This window comes from Pleurodeles waltl, chromosome 9 (assembly GCF_031143425.1).
Source record: "Pleurodeles waltl isolate 20211129_DDA chromosome 9, aPleWal1.hap1.20221129, whole genome shotgun sequence".
Lineage (NCBI taxonomy): Eukaryota > Metazoa > Chordata > Amphibia > Caudata > Salamandridae > Pleurodeles > Pleurodeles waltl.
The window spans coordinates 465,367,883-465,393,213 of NC_090448.1; the positions used below are offsets into that span (position 1 = coordinate 465,367,883).

General features: G+C 47.4%; 1 protein-coding gene across 2 annotated transcripts in view; it reads right to left on the reverse strand.

The window, feature by feature from the left end:
- EXOC3L4 (exocyst complex component 3 like 4) overlaps positions 1-25,331 on the reverse strand; it is a 584,807-nt gene that overhangs the window by 44,520 nt on the left and 514,956 nt on the right. The window lies entirely within an intron of this gene.

A 25,331-nucleotide genomic window follows, 5' to 3' on the forward strand; every position in this document is an offset into this window, starting at 1 on the left:
TCATTGGTTAAGTGAATAATTATTGTTCTGCTAAAATTCTCCGCAATGGAGGTCGTTCTGGGTTTGTCACAAGGAGATCACACTTGTGATGGTATATGCAAATTTTACAGAGAACCCCCGTTTTTCCCGTGCATGCGTTCCTCCAGGTTTTACCTGCAGAAAGGAGCAGGGAAAAAACCTCCAGGTTCTAAAATTTGCAGCTTGTGATATAAAAAATACAATTGGATTTAGTATGCAGTAACACCGAAATCGGAAACCGAAATGGGATGCCCCTTTTCTGCTTGTAGAGATCGGGATGGGGAGGTACAATCTCTCTGGGTGCAAGGTGCAGTACCGTTTTTTCAAAAGAATGATTTTACCTCCTTGTAGTTCAGTGCACCTTGGAATGACGAAAAATGTTGTCTTCTAAATGCAAGATTTCTGGCAAATATTTCTGGTGGGGTGTTCTTTTCGTAGTATAGTGATAATAAGGTAAAGACAAAGGTGTGAAATATAAATTTTATTGGCCAAAAATCTAAATTAATTATTTTTTTGTCTTGGAAAAGTGCTGCGTTTGTGTTATGGGGAAGACACGATTGCACTGGTATTTAAAGAGTTAGGGCTGAGGCTGGAAGTTACAAGGATCATTATGTTAGTTGTTTAAAAGCAAAACTTGCATTTATTGTCGCAGATTACTAGACGCATGACAATGTTGATCCTGGTTCATGCAAACTATTTTTGGTTCACATTGGATGACTGGCCCTTGTGAAATGCGAGTAGACTCTAGTGGGAAAGAACTTGCTCAAGGATACACCCTTAGTGAATTTACCCCGTTTCAATAACTAACTTAATTGTTGATCTTACCACCTGCTTGTTGGGAGTTCATTCACCTTATCCAGCAGCATTTGGTAAAGCAAGCTCTCATGCACTGATCTTCACAGTAATAGCTGAGGCTTGAGCAAATGATGGGAACTGGTGCCTTACTGACATGGCTAGTTCTCAGTTCTCTTCTGAAACATACCCTCTGCAATGGATCAGGGAGTACGGCGGACACCCCATCCTAACTGAAGTGATGCCGGGTTGCAGTAAACAGTTGAGTTTAAAATGTCGTGATACAATAAATAATGGCATACAAGTAGCGAATTCATAATAAAATGTTTGCGGAGACATTAAAGTTGTTAATTGTTGTGCTCTAGTATACTATAAAGTATCACTAATAAGCATGCATAACGTAATTGCATTTAAAATAAGAGAAAATTCACACTAAAAGATGGCTACCACACTTCATGACCGCTTGAAGTGCCCACAGATGTGACAACAGAATCTTGTTTCCTTATTTCTTTACCATCAAATGGCTTTCTTCCTATATGCATAGCACAAAGCGCACTGATATATTTTATAATGAAATATGAATGTCGTTAATCCAGTAATCTAAAATCCCTTTAACCCAGAAACTATTTTTTCACTGTAGTACATTTACATATTGCCTGCATCCTGTGATTAGCTTTGTTTACGATACTGGCATCCAAACGTGTGATTTAAAGAAATAATGAAGCCAGCTGTCTATTTATGCACTGCATCTTTTGCCTCAAGGACATCTCCCATTTTCTCTTTGAGAAGATCATGTCACCTGCTAATTAGCTAAGATTTGCTGAAAGTACCACGTTTCTGCCATGTGTTTGTGCTCTATAGATTTGTAATATGGGAAAAATGTATATGAAGAGACCACACTTTCATGCTTTCTGTAGGCATTTTAGCATTATGTATGCTCCAACTGCGCATTTTTTGGTGAGAGCTCTGTTCGGTCGAAATGACAATAGTCTCTTAGTTATTTCCCTTGCTGCTCATTACTTTTGCATTAAAAGCATGCTAGACTGTTGCCATCTCTAAATGTTGTTTTTTGTGTTATCTTGAACAAAACAAACGAAAAACAGTAGACGACCATAAACAAAAGAAGGGAGGGGCATCAGAAAGCGGTGTGTGGGAGGAACGTTCAGTGGACACGAGTGCAGTGTAAAGGGTGAGGTGAGCGCTACAGCAATTTTTTTTCATGTGGAGGGAACAGACCATCAATGGAGGAAGTCTGGGGTGGACACCTGCTGTGAAAGGACATGATCCGAAAAGTGAGGGACTTGGGGGTAGGCAGCTTCATGATACAGGTACAATGTACAGCTGGGTGTGGGGAGTTCTGTGAAATGTGGACCACCTCCTCTTGTTTTTGCTGGGGTCAATGTCACATGCAGTGCTGGCAACATTTGTGGGTTGGACATTCAGTACCACAAGAGGGCAGCTGTAAATGCAGTGACGTTTGGGGGGGGAGGGTGGCAGGTCAGAACTCTTTAAGCTTCTGTTGGGGAAAATGCTAGGATACCTTTCAGTGTCTCTCACTGACTCCCTGTGCTACTTTTAATCAGTGCTTGAAGTGGAAATAGAAATCTATATATCTATATTCCAGAGCACCTGTTTGAAACTGAGAAGTGCCAGTTCTCCCCATTAAAGGTCCAACATCCCTGCAGAGAATTGCAGGTACTCTGCTTTTAAAATAAAAAGAAATGCAGGTGCTCAGTACCTGTGAGGACCTACCCATTTAAATGTAAAACGCTGCTTTTAACAGGGAAGATCCTACACTTTTCAGCACGACTGTTACACTGTTACTGTTTTTCAAATAATGGCCTACAAAAACTATGAGTGGCTGGAAATTAATGCATGTAGAGACCTGAAGTGGATGAATGCTAATTTCTGATTAGGAAAGAACCACTAACTGCTGATGCTATAAATAGCGGCAAGTTCCATATTCTCCCGGTTGGAAGGAGTCAGTCGTAAGGCACAACCTTTGACCCAAGCAATACTACAAGAGGTGCATTAAATGAATAATTTAGCAGAAACTGCTCTTTAATGGTATGTGGTCTGTGAAGAAAGAATTGGACAGACTGAGAATAGTAAACCATGGCTGATACTTGATCATGAGATGATAAGGAAAGGCTGATAGTGGGTGTTGCTCCTGAGGAGTGTTAGTGTTGCTTTGAGGATTCTGGTGAGGGATCTGGACATATGTTGGAGACGGGGCGGATCACTGTGGAAGGGGGCATAGAAGGGGGCACGGAAGTTGGCAATGGTGGACTGGTACTGAGTGAGGTGAAGATACATATATTTTGAGAAAGGGGGAGGGTTAGCTCAGTGTTGGGAATAATTGGTACTTGAATTTGGCGGAATCAAAGAGTTCTTTTAACAGGACTGGCGTTGTGAAAGCCTGACAATGGAGTACTGGTAATGAGGAAGCTGGTGTAACCATTAAGGGTGGCAATGTGAACAAACAGTGCAGATTTGGGGTATTAATTGGCTTTCATTGCAGATAAAAGAGCGGAGTTAAGAGTTTAAGGAGGTTGGTCCACCTCTCTCTCTCCCACACACACACATAATACACACACATACACGCATTTTCTCTTTCTCCCCTTCTCCTCCTCCCAAATGTCTGTTACCCTTCTCTCTCCTTCTTTCTTTCCCAATTACTGAAAGTACCTCACACACTGCCTTCCATCTATCTTTGCTCTCCTTAATTGTCTGTCCCTACATCTTCCATCTATCTTTCAGTCCCCCTCAACAATTTCTACCTTTTCCCCTCCTTTTCCCCTCCCCCTCCTCCTGCATTTCAAGTTACTATTTATGAAGTCACTATCACTCACCCTTTTTGGATTCACCCTCTGAATTCCGGTACATGTATTCCTTGAGCTGTAATGTGAAATGAAAATCCACGACCACCAGAATGCAAAGGAGATCCATCAACGGATGCAATACTCTTACTGAATCTGGGACAGTTTCAGATGGCTTTTTCATCTGCTCATGTCTTTCTGTACACATCTCATCCTCCCTTCCTGTCATACCTCTTTTCTTTCCCTCTTCTCTTTTTCGTCTCACAGTTGGTTCTCAATCCAAACACACTCTCCCTTCCCTCTACTCTCTCTTTCTAATATCCTACACGCTTTTTTCAATTTCCTCAATTCATGCATCTGTCATTCTCTGTTTGCCGCTTTCATTTCTCCTGCTTTTCCTTTACACCTCTCTCATCATCCTCCATGAGGCAGTCCAGGCACCATTGAATAAAGGGCTGCTGAAAGCATAAACGAAATAAAGCATACTATTGATTTTATGTCATTCATGATTTTGATTTGAGATGTATCAAGGATCACCCCATGGGATCATGACAAATGGTTGCCTTGACAGACCTCCATGTTACTTCATAAGGAAGGGGTGTTCTTGGTAGTAGGAGACAAAAATCGTTCAGTCATGAAAGAGCTTTCTCCTTGACACTGTTAGGAGATTTTTCTCAGTATTCTGGTATTTTGCTTGACTTTGACATCACAGAGAGCTATATTTAGGTGCAGTTTTATCCACTCATTCCAAGTTCTGTCACTGAGTGAGACACAGCACATTGTATCTGAATGGAGTGCCCAATGTCTTACTCTGACCATTTGTCTATTGATACATTTTGCCAGTTTTGTCCCAGAGAATTGTGTCTGGCAGAAGAGGCGGGGTGGCACGCAGGGGGAATTAAAATAAAATTAAAAAATAATTTAAAAAAAACACTTACCTTATCATAGCGAGCGACTCGCTCCTCCAGCTACTCGCTGCAGACACAGGCTCTCAGCCTGCCCTGCGGCCAATCCTGACACTGCTCAAAGCAGCATCTGGATTGGATGGGAGCGCCCAGCCAGGGTGCTCTCAGGCAGACTGGGAGCCTGTGCATGCTCTCTCCAGAGCGGCAACTGTGTGCTGGGATGGAGAAAGCCTACTGTGCATGTGTGTTTGGCCAGCCCGAGAAGGCCGGCCAAACACACACGCGCTCTGAGGGGGAGTGCTGAGCATTCCCCCTCAGTGCTCGTCAACCCCGTCCACCGTCCTGTTGTGTAGCCATTTTAGCTATAGCTCCATGCACGTTATTTTAACACACTAGGCCTGCTGCTGTGCACTTTAGCCTAGATATATTTTATTCTGCTTAATTTTATTATTGTTACAATAGCCACACTTACAATCTTGTTTTATTTTCTGTTTATCTAATTGTTTTTGCCTAGGACAGCATTCTGTTCTCAAACAAGACATTCTTGCTCACTCTGTGCTTCTTCCAAGGCTACAGCAAGATAGGTTGCCGATGAACGTGGTATAAGTTTAGTCTCCAATATTCGTAGAAAACACGCATCTTTACGCAGGGATATTTTCTTAGAACATCAGCTGTTTTATTATAAAAACAATTCCTTTTCCCTTACACATTAGAGGGAGATTCCAGCCGGAGAACCACAACTGTATGCTGATTGCTGAATGCTTCGCTACAGATGCTAATGCAAACTTCAGGCCTTTGCTCAGGTATGGGGGATGAAGTCTTCCCAGGGGAACCTGAAGGGCAGAGTTAGAGCTTAACACGCTTTGCTCTATTATAGCGTAGGTAGGAATTAATCTATTGTCTGTAGTGACAATATGGTAGCGTTATTTTTATGCTTCACTCTCCTTGTCACAATTTTAATACTGTCATGTTGTGTCGTCCTGGTTATTGCAGCTCACGCTTTGCTATCTAAGATGCAGTTGCTTCATTAAAATCATTGTTGAAACATATACTGCCTCTGTCTGTCATTGTATATATGAGACTAATGTAATTGAGAGGAACAGAGGAGATCTGAGTGACCATGGCTTCCCTGAGAAACCTATAATGTCATGGACTCAGCTGCCCAGTCATCCCTGCCCTCGGGTAGAGGTGAGGCACTGCTAGTTGGCCGGAGAAAAACCCGGATTGGAGCAACAGGTGTCACCTGCAGTGGGTCAGACTTAGGCCCTCATTACAACATTGGCGGTAAAAGCCGCTTACCGCAGAAGACCGCCAACACACCGCCGCGGCCGCAGAATTCCGCCACAGCTATTATGACCAACATCTCGGAATCCGCCAAAATTCAGACACCCACACAAGTCCGCCAAACCAAAGGTCAGTGATAAACTGGCGATAACAAAACCGACACCGTCACGCCAACAGAAATACGCCCACACTATCACGACACACGAATCCATGTGGCGGTCTTTCATCCGCGGTATTCCATTGGCGGTACACACCGCTGCGATCAAAATACACACACTCTTACAAAACACATCCACATTGGACAATTCAAAATGCACACACCTGATACACATACACACACCACTCCCACACACCCATTACAATATAAAACACACACCCACATCACCCACAAACCCCTAGAACAAAAAATTCAGAAAGAAGGCCAGAGAGAGACACCACCAGCAAGAACAACAGCATACACAGGCACACAAAACCATCACCCACACAACTTCCACGCACCTCACACAACACACCACTACATATCACCACACTTATCACGACACACTCCACCCCACACATCACCTACACCACCCCATGGCACGGCAAAAACACCCCAGGTTCTCGGAGGAGGAGCTCAGGGTCATGGTGGAGGAAATCGTCCAGGTAGAGCCACAGCTATTCGGAGCACAGGTGCAGCACACCTCAATTGCAAGGAGGATGGAGCTATGGCGAAGAATAGTGGACAAGGTCAACGCAGTGGGACAACACCCAAGAAATCGGGAGGACATCAGGAAAAGGTGGAACGACCTATGGGGGAAGGTGCGTTCCGTGGTCTCAAGACACCACCTGGCGGTTCAGCGGACTGGGGGCGGACCCCCACCTCCTCCCCCACAACTAACAACATGGGAGGAGCAGGTCTTGGCGATTCTGCATCCTGAGGGCCTCGCAGGAGTAGGTGGAGGAATGGACTCTTGTAAGTCAAATCTTAACTATTACATTCCCCACCCTACCTGCATGCCAGCACATACCCCCACCCTCACCCTCACCCCATCACTCTAACTCCTCACAAACCACACATCCCAACACCAAGCCCTGCATGCAACTACAAAGCATGGAAACCCATCACCAAAGCATGCCCACTGCACATACCCATACACCCCCCTAAACCATGATCACACAAGTTCCCACACAGGAATGTTAGCACTGGGGTACACGCTCACCCACCCATTGCACACCATTACACACACAGATTTAACAAACTTTTATACCCCTGCAGGACCCCTACCCAATGTCACCGGACAGGAGGGTCCACACATGTCCACACCACCAACAGAAGAGGCCCACAGTGATGACAGCACCTCTGTCCAACTGGATCTAGATGACCAGCCCGGCCCATCGGGGACCTCTGGACAGTCGGTTCCCCTCACACAGGCACAGGCCACCACAGACCTTCCCCCCTCTGGAAACACCAGCACAGCACCCACCCAGCGGGCCCATACCTCCGTCCCCAGGACACGTCAATCAGCTGTGTGTCCACCACTACAGGGAACCCAGGATAACCCACCACCCCAACAACAACAGGGACCTGGGGGCAGTAGCAATGGGCACACGGTCCAGGGGACGGAGGCCCAGGAACACAGGGGAACTGGGAGGGCTGCCGTGCGACAGGGGGCGGACAGACCAAGGGAAGCCACTCTCCACGAGGCCCTCTCCTCCATCATAGGAGCATACCACCACTCCCAGGAGACAATGGCAACGGTACTGGCCAAGTTTCAGGAGACCCAGCGCATGCAGGAGGAACAGTATATGGGCTTCAGGGAGGAACTCAGAACCATCAGCTCCACCCTGGGCACCATTGTAGGGGTGCTGAAGGAAGTACTCAACACCAGGAGGGACACTGTGGCACTACAAGGGGCCCCTGACACTAGCATGGACGATGAACTGCCCACCCACTCCACCGGCGCAGGTGGACAGGACGCCCCGCCACAGGACCACCACACCAGCACCCCACCCCCTGCAGACGGAGAACCACCCCGCAAACGGTCCCGGAGATCCAGGAACAAGACAAAGAACGATGCCAAGACCCCCGCCAAGAAATGAGACCACACTGATTGTCATCCTACTGTCCCACTTTGTCACCCTGTCCATAATTAAACTGCCCCAGCTCCACTTCCTATGCCCATATGGGCAAAGCACCTGTGAGACTAATAGACTGGACTCTGCCATGGACACTCCTCCGCCATCACCCCTCACCACTTAACTACCCACTTCAATATTTTGCCTTTAAATAAACACACCTAAAGCACAAAATGATCTGGAGTCTGTCTGTGATTTCGAAATAGTGTATTAGCAATTACAGTGACAAAATGTTTTTGAAATAGTAATGTCAACATACCTATGTCACACAGCTCTAGTCAATGAGGAACTTAAGCAGATGTCACACAGTGGGACCCACATCTGTGAAACCATAAGGGAAAGTGACAACTCAGTAACCATACACTGGGTGAAAACGACAGACAGGAGAGAGGTAGTAGTGTAAAAGTACATGTAGTAGGCAGGATTGTATTCTTACCTGTGTTTCACTGGATATATTGCTGGATCACTGAGTGCCTGTTGTGCATGTCTTCTTCCTCTGCTTCCTCCTCATCACTGTCCACAGGCTCCACAGCTGCCGCAACACCACCATCTGGACCATCCTCCTGCAGAATAGACACCTGTCGTCGCAAAGCCAAGTCGTGAAGCATAGAGCATGCCACAATGATCTGGCACACCTTCTTTGGTGAGTAGAATAGGGATCCACCTGTCATATGGAGGCACCTGAACCTGGCCTTCAGGAGGCCGAAGGTCCGCTTGATCACCCTCCTAGTTCGCCCATGGGCCTCATTGTAGCGTTCCTCTGCCCTGGTCCTGGGATTTCTCGCTGGGGTCAGTAGCCATGACAGGTTGGGGTAATCAGAGTCACCTGCAAATGGTGAGGGGCAACTGTTAGACACATACTAACCTGGAGGGATAACCCCAGACCCAGACAACCATTCCCACTGACTTGCTTCCAGGTGCTCACCTAATAGCCACACATGGTGCCTCTGGAGTTGACCCATCACATAAGGGATGCTGCTATTCCACAGGATGTAGGCGTCATGCACTGAGCCAGGGAACATGGCATTCACATGGGAGATCTACTGGTCTGCCAAACATACCATCTGTACATTCATAGAATGATAACTCTTCCGGTTTCTGTACACCTGTTCACTCCTGTGGGGGGCGGGGGGGGGAGAACCAAAGCCACATGGGTCCCCTCAATGGTACCTATGATGTTGGGGATATGTCCCTGGGCATAGAAATCACCTTTCACTGTAGGCAAATCCTCCACCTGAGGGAAAATGATGTAGCTCCGCATGTGTTTCAGAAGGGCAGACAACACTCTGGACAATACGTTGGAAAACATAGGCTGGGACATCCCTGATGCCATGGCCACAGTTGTTTGAAAAGACCCACTTGCAAGGAAATGGAGAACTGACAGTACCTGCACTTGAAGGGGGATTCCTGTGGGATAGTGGATTGCTGACATCAGGTCTGGCTCCAACTGGGTACACAGTTCCTTGATTGTGGCACGGTCTAACCTGTAGGTGATTATCAAATGTCGCTCCTCCATTGTCGACAGGTCCACCAACGGTCGGTACACCGGAGGATGCCGCCATCTCCTCACATGTCCCACCGGACGGTGCCTATGAAGGACAACAGCAAGCACAGAGTCAAACAACTCAGAGGTACGTACCCACAGTTTACACAGAACACCAATCATACACAAAAGATGGCCTGTATGTGTGTTGAGGCTAGGCCTAGGTATGTGTGACGCAGTTGAAAATGAAGCCATGTGGGCCCCTGAAATGGTGGCTGCCTGACCTGTAAAGTGGGACAATGGGATGTGAGGTAACTGCGCTGGCACTGTACACCGTTGCCGTAGGCGGTCGGAGACCGCGGCGCAATGCTGCATTGGTTAACATTGGACCCTATGGGTCCCAGGAGCCAATGACGATGTATGCCGGCGGTGACAGTACGCACCGCCATGGACGTGACAGCCGCGGACGTGACCGCCATTTTCTATCTGTTCAATCACTCGATACCTGATCTTCGACAGGAGAGGACCTACACTGGAAGTGCTGCTGTGACCTCGGTCTGGAAGAGACAATGGCTCGTGCGTCTGGGGAAAGGGCCCCTGCCTTCACATCAGAGGAGTTGGAGAGGCTCGTGGATGGGATCCTCCCCCAGTACACGCTACTCTACGGACCTCCAGACAAACAGATAAGTACACAGGGAGCATGTTGTATGGGCTATGCCTGTGTGGAGAGGGCTGGATGTAAGAAGGAAGGGGGCAGAGTGCTGCGTGCATGAAAGACGGTGAATGCATGTGCCACATGGCAAGGGTAGGGATGGGGGCCAATCACTTTGACGGTGCAGTTGGTAATGACTTCTCTTCTTCCCCTGTACATTTCATGTAGGTCAGCGCCCACCAGAAGAAAGATATTTGGCGTGCCATCGCCAAGGACGTCCGGACCCTGGGGGTCTACCACAGACGGAGCTCCCTCTGCCGGAAAAGATGGGAGGACATTCGCCGCTGGAGCAAGAAGACGGCGGAGGCTCAGCTGGGGATGGCCTCCCAACGTGGGAGGCGTGCCCATCGCACCATGACCCCCCTGATGTTCAGGATCCTGGCGGTGGCCTATCCGGAGTTGGATGGGTGCTTGAGGGCATCACAGCAGACACAAGGGGGTGAGTACACTCTCATTCTGCTGACTTTGTGCGCAGTGGAGTTGTCTGGGTAGGGAAGGAGGGCTGTGGGTTTCCCTAGGCCAGGGCGACTTCCGTAGGCAAGGCCCCTCCGTAAGGCAGGCCATGTGGCACCCCAGCCCACCTCTGTAGAGTGCCAAGTACAGGTATTTATGCCCCTGTGTCATATATGCGTGCAGATGTCGTCCATAGGCTTGTAGGCCATTTCCCAGGACTTGAACAGTGGAGCCCAAGAGCGCAGCGTAGTGCAGGGGGCTTCTGTGTCTGTCTTGTCCGCCAACGGTAGCGGTAATCCATGCACTCAACATGTCTTTCTTCTGTCGTCCCTCCCCCTTTTTGTGGTCTCCCTGTTCTTGTGTGCATTAGCATCATCAGGCGGAGGAGCAGTGGCACCGGAGCACGAGGGAGCTGCATCCAACATGGCCCTGGAGGGCGAGACTATGGACTCGGAATTCACTAGTGGGACGGAGGGCGATGGGAGCTTCACGGCGGGGACTGGAAGTGACACCAGCGACACGGACACATCTTCTGATGGGAGCTCCCTTGTGGTGGCGGCAACATCTGTGCCCCTCGCATCTACAGGTACAGCCGCCACCCCCCCTACCAGCACCGCCCTCCCAGCAGCCCCTCTGCCTTCGCCCCGTGCCCGCTCACCCAGGAGGGTGGGTATCACCTTCGCCCCAGGCACCTCAGGCCCTGCCCCAGTCATCCCTGCTGCCCTCAGTGAGGAGGCCATTGACCTCCTCAGGTCCCTCACTGTTGGGCAGTCTACCATTTTGAATGCCATCCAAGGTGTAGAAAGGCAGTTGCAACAAACTAATGCTTTCCTGGAGGGCATTCATTCTGGTCAGGCTGCCCTTCACCAAGCTTTTCAAACTCTGGCCTCAGCACTGATGGCAGCCATTGTCCCCGTCTCTAGCCTCCCCCCTCCAACGTCCTCAACCCAGACCCAATCCCCTGTACCTCTGCCTATCCCAAGCACACCATCAGACCAGCCTGCACACACCTCACCACACAAGGGAAGCTCAGGCAAACATAAGCACCACACATCACACAGGCACTCACGCAAGCAACACACAGATGCAGACACACCAACATCCACTGCCTCCACTGTGTCCCCTTCCTCGTCGTCTCCCTCCTCCCTCCCAGTCTCGTCTACACTCACACCTGCATGCACTACCTCTACAGCCACTACGTCCCTCACCAGCACACCCACAGCACACCCCGCTCACGTGCAGTTACCACCCCCACTACCATTCACACGTCCCCTGTGTCCTCTCCCAGTGTGGCTGTGACGCCCCCTCCCAAGATACACAAACGCAGGCACACACCCACCCAACAGCCATCCACCTCACGACAGCCTCCAGCGCATGCACCTGCACCCAAAGTCACCAAACGTACACCTCCTACTACCACCATCTCTTCCTCCACTCCCAAAACCCCTCCAGCTACCCGTCCCACTGTGTCCAAGAAATATTTCATGTCCAGCCTTGACCTTTTTCCCACACCTCCCCCACCCCATCCATCTCATAGGTCCAGAAGTAGCACCTCAGCCACAACATCTCCGGGACCAGTGGTGCCTGTAGTCACCGGTGTGTGGAGTGCACCGGCCACCAGGACAGCCAGTGTGGCACGGAGCCACAGCACAGCCAGTCCCCCACCTGTGAAGCATCAGAAGTTGGCCAGTGCCTGGCGGGAGAGGGAGAAGACTCCAGCCACCAAAGCCGCTCCCAGGGGTCCCGGCGGGAGTGTGGAGTCAGCTGTGACACCTCCCAAGGTGGGGAAGGGCCACAAGAAACCTGGCAAGTATAGGAAGAGCTGCACGACGGATAAGACCGCCATCATCCCCGCTGTCCAGGAGGCCACCGCCAGCCCCAGCCCAGCTCCCCAGGAGGCCACCGCCAGCCCCAGCCCAGCTGTCCAGGTCACCGCCAGCCCCAGCCCAGCTGCCCAGGAGGCCACCGCCAGCCCCATCCCAGCTGCCCAGAAGGCCACCGCCAGCCCCATCCCAGCTGCCCAGGAGGCCACCGTCAGCCCCAGCCCAGCTGCCCAGGAGGGCACCGCCAGCCCCAGCCCAGCTGCCCAGGAGGGCACCGACCAGCCCAGCTGATCCCTGAAGGACAGCCAGCACAAGGCCCGCTGGGCCATGAAGGACCGCCAGCACAAGCCCCGCTGAGCCATGAAGGACTGCCAGCACAAGCACCGCTGGGCCATGAAGAACCGCCAGCACAAGCCCTGCTGGGCCATGAAGGACCGCCAGCACAAGCCCCGCTTTGCCATGAAGGACCGCCAGCACAAGCCCCGCTGGGCCATGAAGGACCGCCAGCACAAGCACCGCTGAACAGGGCACCGCCAACTCAAGCACCGCTAGCCCATGAGCAGCAGGGGCACTGACGCAACTGGGTCCGTCACGGGGTGAGTGATGCACTCTGGGCACCAGTCCCCCTCCAGAACCAGTGGAGAGATCCATCCACTACCTCTGTCCTTCACAGGATGAAGCACTCTGGGCACCAGTCCCCCTACAGAAACAGTGGAGACATCCATCCACTACCTCTGTCCTTCACAGGATGAAGCACTCTGGGCACCAGTCCCCCTCCAGAACCAGTGGAGACTGTTATCCACTTGAGAGACTGTGGCTTTGCACTCCCTAGGATTGAACAGTGGGCAACCCACCCACTGTAGAGACTTGAGAGACTGTGGCTTTGCACTCCTCAGGATTGAACAGTGGGCAACCTACCCACTGTAGAGACTTGAGAGACTGTGGCTTTGCACTCCCCAAGATTGAACAGTGGGCAAACCACCCAATGTAGAGACTTGAGAGACTGTGGCTTTGCACTCCCTAAGATTGAACAGTGGGCAACCCACCCACTGTAGAGACTTGAGAGACTGTGGCTTTGCACTCCCCAGGATTGAACAGTGGGCAACCTACCCACTGTAGAGACTTGAGAGACTGTGGCTTTGCACTCCCCAAGATTGAACAGTGGGCAACCACCCACTGTAGAGACTTGAGAGACTGTGGCTTTGCACTCCCCAGGATTGAACAGTGGGCAACCCTCCCACTGTAGAGACTTGAGAGACTGTGGCTTTGCACTCCCCAGGATTGAACAGTGGGCATTGAGCCCCTCGTGGATCTGGCATCGTGCACTCATCTGGCTGAGGTGCCCCCCCTTCCCTTCCCCCTGAGGTGCCTGTTGTATTTCTATCTGATGCCCCTGCAGTGTTCTCTCTGTTTTGATCGGGTATCGAGTGTGGCCCTCGCCCATGCATTTTGGGCCCAGTGGTCCACCGACTATAAATGGTGCAATACCTGGACTTGTATTATTGGTGTATATATTTGTTTATAGTGTAAATATAATTTGGAGTACTGGATTTTAATAGATTGCAATCGTTACAATCATTTCCTTTTGTCTTTGCATTCTTCCGGGGGGCTTGTGGGGTGTAACTGTAATGTATCAACATGTATTAGTGTGTGTGTTGTAGTGGGTGAGGGTGGGGGTGGGGGTGTTGCGTGTGTGTGTCCCTGTTTTTTGCCTCCCCCTTCCCCTGTGTCGTAGGTGCAGTACTCACCGTGGTCTTTGCCGCCGGCGTTCGTGCTCCTGGTAGAGGAGCAGGAAGACTATCGCAGGTAGAATTTGAAGTTCCGGTTCCATGGTGTCCTCGTTCCTCGTGGGGTGTGTAGAGGTGAGCGTTTTCCCTTCGAAATTCCTGTTTCCGCCGTGTTTTTATCCGCGGTGAATCCGCCCCGGAAAAGGTGGCAGATTGGCCTGTCATAATAGTGTGGGCGGTACATTGTCTCCCGTCTGTCTGTTGGCGCGGACCGCCGCGCTGTTTGTTTGCACCGTCGTGGCGGTCTGAATGTTAAAGTGGCTGTCTTTGTTGGCGGTTTCCGCCACAGTCGTAATTGCAATTCTTTTACCGCCGGCCTGTTGGCGGTCTTACCGCCGCTTTAACACCGTCCGCCAGGGTTGTAATGACCACCTTAGTCTCCCACACCGCAGGCAATTCTGCCGCTCAAAATCCGGTAATCTCATTAGAATAAAGAGAGCCTACGCGACATGGCGCATGACGTTTGGTCAGGCTCTAATTTTCAGGTCCTTCTGAGTATCTCTGTCTCATTATATATAACGATACCTCAGTACTATATACGGAGACGTCCATGGTATTGAGGACTTCCTCCTCAGCTAATAAGGGAATCCTATCTGATGTTGGAGGTTGTTCAAGATTGAACTCTAAAAGGAAAAACCCTATTTGGTGTGCCTCCTCTGAACAAATGAACTATCTAATATGGAAAATCCACAACAGGTAGTAATAGCAGTCAATATGAGACAACCTCTGGCTGCGCATTTACTAGCAAATGGCCTAACAGCCCAGGGGGGGTCCAGTCACATTTGTGGTGGACACCCATGCAGCTTATAGAACATAACTTTTCTATTCCTGGGTCACATTTCCAGCAGTTGATGGGAACACAAACACATTCCATCATTATACACTTGCAAACTTACTTGGACAATACAGGGCATATGCATATTTAGAAATACCTTTAACTTATCAAGAACATAATAATTGGCTTGATGGCGCTCTACCCTACACGATTTTACCAGTAAGGTTAGGTCCTTTATGTAATGATGGTCATACCTGGCATTTATTGGCCACCTATACACCTCACCCTGCAGTAGCGACTTTAGCAGTAGCTGAGGTTTGTTGCCTATAAACTGAACTAACAGCGACATATAGACGTTTAGTACAGTTTGTGATGCAAACATTAAATACAAACCCAGTTATAAACCCCACAACTGTACATTCAATTATGGGTAAAGTACCCGCCAAACGAGAGGAAACTCCGTTTGGGTTATCACAAAAAATAAATGCACTGGAAGCAGTATTTCACCACACAAGACCTCAGTATAAACATATAGGGCGCCAGGGCCACCGACCACGGGAGCACCGCCAACAGGCTGGCGGTGCTCCCACGAGCATTCTGACCGCGGTGGTTCAGCCGCGGTCAGAAGCGGAAAGTCGGGGGTCTCCCGCCGACTTCCCGCTGCTCGGGGAAATCCTCCATGGCGGCGGAGCGCGCTCCGCCGCCATGGGGATTCTGACACCCCCTACCGCCATCCTGTTCCTGGCGGGTCTCCCGCCAGGAACCGGATGGCGGTAGGGGGTGCCGCGGGGCCCCTGGGGGCCCCTGCAGTGCCCATGCCAATGGCATGGGCACTGCAGGGGCCCCCGTAAGAGGGCCCCACTGTGTATTTCAGTGTCTGCAATGCAGACACTGAAATACGCGACAGGTGCAAACTGCACCCGTCGCACCCCTGCAACTACGCCGGCACAATTCTGAGCCGGCGTCCTCGTTGCAGGGGCATTTCCTCTGGGCCGGCGGGCGCTCTTTTGTAGAGCGCCCGCCGGCCCAGAGGAAATGTCTGAATGGCCGCCGCGGTCTTTTGACCGCGGTGCGGTCATTTGGTGGCTCCCTCCAGGCGGGCGGCTCCCGCCGCCCGCCGGGCTCAGAATGAGCCCCATAATCTTAACTACGTTCTTGTCATTTGGGATGGTCCCTACAGTGGATAATTTTAATACATGGGGCACTGTATTTTCCGCGCTCTTCACTACCGCACACAGTATCCCAACACTTGCAAACTTGCCAGAAGTGTTGAAACAAATTCAAGATGAATACGGGGCTGCCCCGGTCCTGGACTTGGGGATGCAATTAATGGGCAATTTTGTCACGGTAGCCTCAATTATCTTAAGTAACCTTAAAGGGGAAGCAGTAGCACTTGCGGCGCGCATGCAGCTCCGGGATGTTCCTCAACAAAACCACAATTTCAGGGCAAATCTAATAAAGATTTTCCCAAGAAAATTCCTGAGGGTAATAAGAAACGCTGGGATAAAAAACAACAAACACATAAAAAAGAAAGGGGAGGATCTCCGAGTACAAAGACCCCACAGAATAGATATAATCTCAGAAATAGAGATAATATAAAAATGCCTGCTAGATTTCAATATACTGATACGCGTCAATCTCGTTCCTTTCAGGACTCATCGGAAAAATGCAGTGAGAGAGGTGGGCGATCAGAGCGGAGAACAGAGTACGTGAAACCGAGACAGGAATCACAACGCTTATCAGAGGTTTCAATTAAAAAAGGAAGAGAAACCTCCTCAACAGAAACCCCAATTTCAAAAGGAAAAGGTGGCGGCAGTCGCAGTACGACATGCCAATCAAGAAGAGGGTCCTCTTGAAGAACAGGAAGTGGGCACTAGCGCTGCTAGACAGCACAGCAGAGGTCACATTAGTTCACCGGTGTCTTCCAGGGCATCTGGAGGTGAAAGCAACTGATGACTTTTTACAAGTAGAAACTGCGGACATGCGAGTCTCCACGCCTGATAGGGTGTATAAAGTGATGCTACAGTTAGAAGGAGACATTGAACACATAATAGACACAATCTTTTGGGATCACGTAGTAAATATATATGATGTTTTGATGGCCAAACAAGACTGGCCATCTGAATTTGTCCGTACCTGCCCATATGGAGAAGATGTTATTAAACATTCTTTCTCGCCCTTGTTCCGGAGGAACTTGCTGAATCCTATGTCGTTGATTGGGCATTGGCACAGGCACCTGCGTTATATCGCAATCATGTAGGGTGGGATAAGAAATCCCCCTACCACGTAATTCCCATTAAAAATGAACCTCAACCCGATAAAACATGAAGCAAAAGCACCAGTGAGAGAAATACTCACACAACTAGAGTACCAGGGCGTAATTGAACCCTGTGTCTCCCCAATGAATAATCCTTTATCCCCAGTAGCCAAACGGGACCATTCATATAGACTAGTCTTAGACTACAGACACTTAAACAGTCATACACGCACATATGCTATACAAAATTCACATAGCACAGCATTAATGAACAATATAGTGCGTAAAAAATACAAAACAACACTGGATATTTCCAATGTTTTTTTGTGCCAGAATATAGCGCCTGAGAGTAGAGGCTTAGCAAGTTTCAGTGCACTAGGCTCCCAGAAATTTTGTTGTTGTTTACCTCAGGGGTACAAGAACAGCCCAGGACTGTTCGCAGCTCGTGTCACTGCAATTTTGCATGACATTGACCCTGAAGCATTGTCCTATGTAGATGACATCTATCTTACGGATGATGAATTACTACAACATTTAAGATGGGTAGCCCGCATTGTTATGGGATTTGCTGAATTTGGCTACAAATTTAACTTTAAAAAAAACAAAAATAGCCTTCCCCAGCGTCCTGTTTCTAGGATATGAGCTATTGAGTAAAGGAAAGAGCCTAACGCCACAATTCTTAGAAAAATGTGCAGAACTACAACCTCCAAATATGATTAAAAAACTCCAATCTCTATTGGGCTTTCTAAATTTTGACAGATCTTACATTCCTGACTATGCGCATAAAACCATTATATGACTTAATACATCCAGACTTTTCAAGTAAATTTTGGACAGTCTAACACACACGAATACTTAGGGAACTGCAGACAGACATGCTTGCAGCACAACACCTACACAGGAGGGACAACAAAACACATTTGGTCATCAGAGTAATTGCTGGGGCCATAGGCTTCACTTATGTAACCTTTAATGAAGGTGAGACCGTCCCGATTGCTTACAAATCACATTTGTACTCAATAGCAGAACAACGCTTTGCTCCCACTGAGAAAATTCTGACTGCTGTCATTAAAGAAAGAGCTCTAGCCCAGGGCAAACACATTATTGTTGTTTCTCCCATTCCAGCCCTAGAGGCTGTTACCAAAGCAAGCATTCCTAACGCTAAAGCATTACATCCACGTTGGATACAATGGGCCACGTACTTGACAGCCACTGATGTAGACTACATCTTTTAATTATAAACTCAAGAATTTTTGCAACATGAGGTGGAATACCCAGTTCCAGCAAACACACTGCCTATTGAACAATATCATAGAGTCAGGTACACCGATGACTCTGCACAACCTGCAATTGGCACAAAGCATCAATATTCTGCTGCTTGCGTGGTCGTAAGCGGCTACATGGAGGATAATAAATTCTGTCCAAGCCCTAGGGGATTGCACAGCACAATTAGCAGACCTGAAAGCTCTGGTGATGGCGCTGGAACATACGGATCCGGCACAGTATACACTGATTGTTTGTGATTCGTACTATTGTGTCCAGTCCTTCAATGAATACCTGCAATACTGGCACCAGAATGGGTTCAGAGATTCTAAATGCAACACCATTAAACACAGATTACTGTGGAGGAAAGTAGCGGATCTGAAAGAAACGCTACCAAATGTCCATGTTGTACACACACGTGCACACCAGTGTGTTGGAATACACGTCGCTGGGAATACACTGGCTGTTGAAGCTGCAAAGTCAGCAGTAGCTGTGGCTGCCATTGCTGCAGAAACTCGTTTAAGTATGAAACAGGACGCAGACATAGGGGCTGCCGTGAAAGCTACAGCTGATGGTATGCCCTATCCAAAAGTATTTCCTGACAAAGATTCCTACCGAATGGGAGGCTGCCTGAACGCAGAAGTTAAGATATCAGTCGAGATATTCCCAACAAAGATATAAGACCACAATTGATTAAAGCATTATACGAAGGGGTAGCATCTGCCCATGCTGGTGTGGCGGCTACAATATCAATCTACAAGCCTGTTATTGGTGGCCAGGCCTCTACAAGGAGACCAAGCAGTATGTCCTTTGTTGTGACATCTGCCAACAAATTAAAGTTTCCACTGCCAAACTCCCACCGCAGACACCCCTCTTGATTTCAAATAAACCTGTACAATGTGTGTACTTGGACCACCGGACAGTGCATACAAGTATATTCTGGTTGCTGGTGACTCTTGCTCCGGGTTTCTATGGGTGTGGCCACAATGCTTGGCTGACTCTCGGACTGGTATTAAAGATTTGCGAGCCTTTATCGGTACACATGCAGTTGTGGCTTTCCAATCGGACCAGGGCACTGCTTTCACCTCAAGGGCATTCAGGGATGCCATGGCTTCATTGGGGGTCCAATTCCAGTACTGGTCTCCATTTCATCCCGAGGCAAATAGTGTCGTGGAGAGATTAAACCGTGATTTAAAGCAATCCTTAACAGCCAGAGTCTTAGGTACAGGTCATAGTTGGCTTAATCATCTGTATGGAGTTCAGAGAGCACTTAAAAATCTGCCTAGAAGGTCCCTGGGGGGTCGTGCTTCATATGAGTGCCTTTTTGGAACTCAAATGTATGTTCCAGATCTTGATGGTCCTGCGTGGAGGTGGCGGAAACACCCTTTGAAATAAATGAACGTGTCACTGTCTTACAGGAATTACAACAGTTCTGTGATGACAATTCTTCTATCAGTGCTGCCTCCACAGGAATCATGGATGTACCTGTTACTCCTACCGGCTGGATTCCTAGAGTTGGGGATTTAGTACATGAAAAGGTTGCTGTGACAAAGGAATTTGGCCCTTCTTATCGAGCACCAGTCCTGGGAATACAAGGGAACCAGAACGTTAATTCTACCACCGTTGGCAGGTGCCAAAGTAAATTGTTTTGTCTCCATCGACAATGTCAAACTACACCATGTGGCTGATTCTGAACAGCAGACCAAGAGGAACAACGAGTAGTCCCCGAATCCCTCTCACTACTGGTCAAGAAGTTCCTCTACAAGTTTTGAGTAGCAACACCAACACCTCTCTGAGCCTGGGGAGGATAGAAAATGATCTTGCATTGGTTGCACTAACATCAAATAATATAGAAATGGTTGATTGATTCGATACAGCTTCAACACAAATGGATGGTGCTATTTATCCTGTGCCACTGAGGGAAACACCAACTCCACCAACTAACACTGCTCCAGTCTTTGCACGAACTGCTTCTGGATACTTTGCAGACATCAATGACGACGTCTGAGACTCATTCCCCTCTTCAACACCTGAACTGTCAAAAACACGTAAGCTAATGAACTGGCTTAAAATAACATACTTTGTTCTTCCATGGAATTATCTATGGCTTTCCTTGACTGTACTAGCTTTCCTACTTTGGATTGGTTTTGTTGTCACCTTCTTTTTGTTAATATATGGTCACTTTCTTCCTGAAAAAACAACAGTTAAACTGGTAGATGAGGTGCTCAAACCATAATTTTCATCACACAAGGTCCGAAGAGACTTGTCCTTTGTGAACATTTCCGCAATACCAATTTCTGATGAGATTGTTTGAAATAAAGTAACCTTTGGAATATACGGCCCTACCGAGGTCATTTAAATACCATATGTATTCAAACTTTCAATGAATGATATAATAATACAAGGCATTGTTTCTGATGATTGGGATGTGAAAACAGTTGATTCTATGTTGACTGAATTACAGTATTATACTGTATTTGAGAACGAAGATGTATATCAATCTAAAGAAAATGATGGTGTTATGTTTTGCTATAATTACCAAGGACATCATTTTATACACAGAGCAAGCAGTCCCAAAACTGTTTTCAATTATACACAGTGGGAACATTGTCCGACTCCACCTCAAGGGAGTCCCAAAACGTATTCTGAAATGTTTACATATTTTTCTGGGCATGATGTTACAAATGCTGAGTCGTAATATTTTAAATTACCACCTATGGAAAACATATGCATATTATTGACAAATACAAAATTTATATATTCAGGTTCCTTTGTTTCCCGGTTGACTATAGAAGGCTATGAATATTGGCTGAAGTCGATTGACTTAAAAAGTGTGTGGGGAAACTAGACATTGGCATATAAGAGGGAAGGAAGCTTTATTTAGAGCATGCCTGATACCCGTACAAATGATATTTTAAAATGACACAGAACAACAAACAATCTTTTTAGGCTTAGCGAAGATCAAAGAATTAAACACACCCAGTATACCTGCCCCTGCAAAATGTTATAAATGGCAAAAATATACAAATGCAACTGCAGATTAGCTCGACGAATGGGTCCAGAATGATACATTTAATGTTTCACTGACACATCCTGGCGGGTGGTTACTGTGGTCGGTAGATACCAATGGGTGTCACAAATGTTTTATTAACTCCTCAGGGAGTTTTAGAACTAATAGGCCAGACCCTCGCTATATATCATCTGAACATGCATGTATAGTAATGACATACAGTGTAGGGAAACTATGCCAGCAATGGTTAAAAACTTCCTCACTAGACACGGTTAGAGCAAACCTCAGTCTCCTATCTAATAATACCGATTTACAGGGCTTTCTGTTCAGCCCCAGAAAACATTGCAGAAAGCGTTTCTTATATGAAGTATATAATGAAATTTGGAAGCTTTCCCAACAAGAAGCAGCTGCCCGGTTAAGGCAAATAGACCAGGAAAATCTAAAAAAGGCATTTGCTGTTGCTAATAATGGCATTAATACCCTGTCCAACCGGATATACACTTTAAATAACATTGTCTCTTCTGCTATAGACATTATACAAACAGATATGTCTTCCTTACAACACGGACAGAGTCAGTTAAGGTCCATTATGCAGTTGGGTTGGACAATTCAAACACTGAGGCGGCTCGCGTTCCCTGGCAGCATGTCAGTGCAAGGGAAATATTTTCTTCCTTTAATTTAAAGCAACAGGTCGAACTAATGGCTAATAAAGAAGCGACTTATGTCATGTTAAACATCGAGAAATAGGAAAAATTGCCTTTTACTCTGGCCAAAATACCATCTGCTGAATGGTTAATACACAGGTTCATCAATCTGCCTATTTCCACACTACAATTCACCTCTTGTTTAGAACACATTCCAGTAGGCAGATATGAAAGGCTAGGAGATAGTTACATCCATGAGGTGTGGGAGCTTCCCTTCTCGTACAAATGTCTCAGTGGCATGAAAGAGGTCTTTCTTAGCGGTAGTGAATGCAAGACTTCAGTAAGCCATTCGATAGTTTGTAAACAGCTGTCTTTGCTTGGGCCGTGTAACACGTCTGCAGAAAATTTTGCTTGCTATCTGAATGGAGTTCCTGTCCCCTTGATTAGACCTATGTTCCAGATGCTTTCAAAAGGCAGCTATGGTGAAGACTGTTGTGGGATGCGAGCCGGAATAGTTTATGTTGTTTCGGTCTCTAAGATTGTTACATGCTGCGGGAACATACTGTTTCCTCCCACTAAAATAAGAGGTAGCAGACATCTGGCCTCACATTGCTATCTCTAATGTGAATTTTGACCAGTTGAGTAGACTCAAGGCTTTATTGTTTCAAAAGCATGTGGCCCTTACATCTGCACGCAAGACCTACGCACTTCAGGTGGCAAGGTCGTCAGGAGAGATACAGTCCCTTTTAAGTACAAACTTTCTGAGGCACTTTGGTGAACTCGTGGGACGGATATTTAATGCGTCAAGTACTACTGGAATCGCAAATTGTATTAAGGCTGTTGGTTCTGGTTTCATTCCCACCTTCTGCTCCATATTCGGTTTAATACCATCTGCCATTCATTCAATTTTCTCCAGTATTTTCGGGGGATTTCCGATAACTTTGGCTATAATTGTTGGCGTTTTGCTGTTGCTATTTTGTATGGGCAATGGCTGTCCGACTGCAACAAGGAGGAATTAAATTGCTCCCATCAGCGCAGGTGTGTTATGAATGCATGATGTAGTATTTTGGAGAAACACTCCTGGAGTAATTGGAGTGTGACTGGTCCCTGTCATTCAGACCAGTTTTGCATTGTGTGCAGCCCGTGTTTCGGTGCCTCTAGTGCTCTTACGAACATGCACTAGAAATCTGTCTTTCTACGCAGCGCTTAATTTCATTGAACGCTGATCTGTTGATGTTCTCGCTGAGGGCTCACTACCAGATGTGCGTGTTGAGGTTGCGTTTGTTATGGGAAGCTACTTCTGAGTTGCCCTTCCTGGAGGATGTGGCTTTTGACTCATCATTGGGCACATCACGGAATGCCACCTTGGCTCAGGCTGAGGCTATGGAACACGACTGCTCCTTCGTCCTTTTCGGCGATGCCTTTCCAATTTTAACACTTGCTGAAGTGGAAGATTTCCTGTCCTCTATGGTCCCGGAATCGATTGGAAATTTTAAAAATAACTTTGACTCTTGAAATTTGGCCTTTTTATGCCACATGTTCACATTAGAAATTTTCTTTTTATATGCTCCTGTGTCCCTTCGACTTGTCATGATTGACATAATTTGTTTTATATGTATATCTTAGGTTGAGCTTTTTAGTAGCGATTTTTTATGTAACTAGGCTTTGAACCACCTTCAACCGACAAGGGGAGGGTGTTGTGTAGCCATTTTAGCTATAGCTTCAAGCACGTTATTTTAAGACACTAGGCCGGCCGCTGTGCACTTTAACCTAGATATATTTTATTCGGCTTTATTTTATTATTGTTACAATAGCCACTTTTACGGTCTTGTTTTATTTTCTGTTTATCTAACTGTTTTCGCCTAGGCCAGCACTCTGTTCTCAAACAAGACATTCTTGCTCACTCTGTGCTTCTTCCAAGGCTACAGCAAGATAGGTTGCCGATGAACGTGGTATATGTTTAGTCTCCAATATTCGGAGAAAACACACATCTTTACGCAGGGATGTTTTCTTAGAACATTGGCTGTTTTATTATAAAAACACTTCCTTGTCCCTTACACGTTAGAGGGAGATTCCAACCAGAGATCCACGACTTTATGCTGATTGCTGAATGCTTAGCTATAGATGCTAATGCAGACTTCAGGCCTTTGCTCAGGTATGGGGGTTGATGCCTTCCCAGGGGAACCTGAAGGGCAGAATTAGAGCTTAACACGCTGTGCTCTATTATAGCCTTAGGTAGGAATTAATCTATTGACTGTAGTGCCAATACGGTAGCGTTATTTTTATGCTTCACTCTCCTTGTCATAATTTTATTACTGTCATGTTGTGTCGACCTGGTTATTGCAGCTCACGCGTTGCTATCTAAAATGCAGTCGCTTCATTAAAATCATTATTGAACCATATACTGCCTCCGTCTGTCAATGTATATATGAGACTAATGTAATTGAGAGAAACGGATGAGACCTGAGTGACCACGGCTTCCCTGAGAAACCAATTATGTCATGCGCTCAGCTGCCCAGTTATCCCTGTCCTTGGTTAGAGGTGACGCACTACCAGTTAGCCGGAGCAAAACCCGGATTGGAGCGACAGGTGTCACCTGCAGTGGGTCAGACATAGTCTCCCACACCGTGGGCGATTCTGCCGCTCAAAATCCAGTAGTCTCATTAGAATAATGAGAGCCTACGTGGCAGCCCTTTTACCAAAAAACGATAATGAAAACAGTTTATTATTCTTTTTTGGTAAAAGGTTTGCAGCTGCCACTGCTGGTTGGGGAGCTACGCTCCTCCGCCCTAATAGAGGAGCCACCACTGGATATATGGTATCTAATGTAAAACAAGGAATCCCCATTTGGACGTATACTCTCATTTTTTGTGGGCAGGTTATAAAGACAGGAGGGCTGCATGAAGAATAACTTGATTATCACGTGAAACACTCTATGATTTGAAACTGAAGATGGCCGTATATAATGCTTTTCCCTTTGTTGTCCTATACTTTGTCTCAATGGTATGCAAAGACTAATAAAGAAATTTAAAGAAAAGAAATCTCCCATTTTCATAATAATGGGATTCCCTCAGGAATCACAATGAAGGCCTTACTGTTTCTTCTGGGATAGTGCTTATTTTTAAGCCCCAACAATTTTGAGTTCAGTGGCTTTCTAATTTAAAACTTTGCTGTTTCAAGAGTTAATCGGT